The sequence below is a fragment of the Andrographis paniculata genome, unplaced genomic scaffold, assembly GCF_009805555.1.
Source record: "Andrographis paniculata isolate CXL003 unplaced genomic scaffold, ASM980555v1 Contig86END, whole genome shotgun sequence".
Lineage (NCBI taxonomy): Eukaryota > Viridiplantae > Streptophyta > Magnoliopsida > Lamiales > Acanthaceae > Andrographis > Andrographis paniculata.
This window is the reverse complement of record NW_026137624.1, coordinates 673,344-675,714: the sequence shown is the minus strand read 5'-3', so window position 1 is coordinate 675,714 and position 2,371 is coordinate 673,344.

The following is a 2,371-nucleotide window of genomic DNA, read 5'->3' as shown; positions in this document are numbered from 1 at the left end:
CATGAACAGACCTATTTAAAACCCATGTCAACCGCCACAACCGAACCGTGCCTTCATCTCCGCTCGTCGGTTGTAACTTATCTCAACCATCTAAAACTGCTTTTCGCCCGACCTACACACCTGCTTTTCCGTTTCCTCTTGACTGTCTTCCACTTGTCTGACCTCCGCATTAATCATCTCTTCGCCCGACTTCATCTTGCCCGACCTATATGCCGTCCGACCTAGATGCATATCATCTCCTTCATCAGTCCTTTCCTTGCCCTACTTCACTTCGCCTGACCTATATGCCGTCCGACCTAGATGCATATCATCTCCTTTATCCGTCTTTTCCTTGCCTGACTTCTCTTCAGCCGACCTATATACCGTCCGACCTAGATGCATATCATCTCCTTCATCCGTCCTTTCCTTGCCCGACTTCACTTCGCCCGACCTATATGTCGTCCAACCTAAATGCATATCCTCCTTCATCCGTCCTTTCCTTGCCCGACTTCACTTCGCCCGACCTATATGCCGTCCGACTTGGAAGCACATTATTTCCTTCGTTTGTCCTCTCTTTGCCCGAATTCATTTCGTCCGACCTACATGACGCCCGACCTTATCATGTCCGACCTTATCACGTCCGATCTTCGTGCCCGACCTTATCATGTCTGACCTCTGTGCCCGACCTTATCACGTCCGATCTCCATGCCCGACCTTATCACGTCCGATCTCCGTGCCAGACCTTATCATGTCCGATCTTCGTGTCCGACCTTATCACGCCTGATCTCTGTGCCCGACCTTATCATATCCGACCTCCGTGCCCGACCTTATCACGTCCGATCTCCATGCCCGACCTTATCATGTCCGATCTCCTTTTTCTCCGAGGAAGCCTTTTTCTTAACAGCGTTCGGACTTATATTTGGGCTCTCTCTTTTTTTTAGGGTCCTACTACTATTAACAGACCCATTAAACTCTACATCAATCCTTAACCCAATTTTATAGGCCCATTCTCGAAAACCCTATACATTGTTTTTTTTTATGTGCTCAACATTTATATTTTTTAAAAAAATATATTTTGAATTTAGAATAGTTTATATAGTTAAAATAGAAAAAATCAATAGTAATCCTAATATAATTAAAATTTATCAATTTTAATTCAAATATAAAAATTTATACAGTATATTCTTTTGAAATATTTTGTCTAGAATTCTATTATTCATAAAAAAATTTTCTCTTACAAACATCCAATTACACAACTATTTTTTATTTTTGTATATTATAGTAGTATTAAAAATTAATTTATTATTTCAATACAATTATATATGTCTATGTTGAAATTGTATTGAAATGTAAAATTAATTTTTAATACTATAATATACAAAAAAAAAAAGGAAAAAATAGTTTTGTAATTGAATGTTTTTAAGAATTTTTTTTTTTGGTAAAGAGTAGAAATTTAGATAAACTCTTCCAAAAGAACATACTCGATAAATATTAATATTTGAACTAAAATTGATATATTTTAATGATATTAGGATTATTATTGATATTTTTTTTCTATTTTAACTATATGAACTATTCTAAATTCAAAATATTTTTTCTAGAGAAAATATAACAAAAAATTAAATTTTAGACCAAAACAAAAAGATACACGGCCGTATAGAATTATACATGGTCGTGTAACAACATGGTCATGTATAATTATACATTGAAATATACATGACCGTATGACAACATGACCGTGTATAATTGTACATGGTTATGTAGTTTACAGGTCAACTGCAAAGTCACCTCGTTATGTCCACATCAGCAATTTTCAATAGTTTTGTAACGGTTAGACCAAATTTTGATTGAAATTGTTTATAATGGGACCAAAATTGATTAAGATTGTTTATAATAGGACTAAAATTGATGAGTTTTTTTATATTGGGACCAAAATTGATGAGTTTTTATATTGAGACCAAAATTGATAAAATCTGATTATGTTGGAACCAATTGATTTTTTTCCAAATAAAAAATAAAAAATATGATGTTACAAGATATAAAGTAACTCTTGTAAATTAAAGTCTTCACCAAAGATCAGATGTTGATTTTGAAAAAACATACTCGTCAGTCATAGATGAGATAATATTTAGGTATTTGGTGAGTCTGTCAGTACATAAAAAATTTGATATATAACTAGTAGATGTGGTTATGATCTATCATTATGGCTCATTAGACAATAATTTCTATACGAAAATCCAGAAAGGATTTAACATACCTTAATCATATAAATCAAATTCGAAAGATTCATATACCATCAAATTATAAAAAATTCTTGTATGAACTCAAACAATCGAGTTGACTATTATATAATTACCTCAGCTAAAGCTCAATGAAATGAGGTTATATAAAT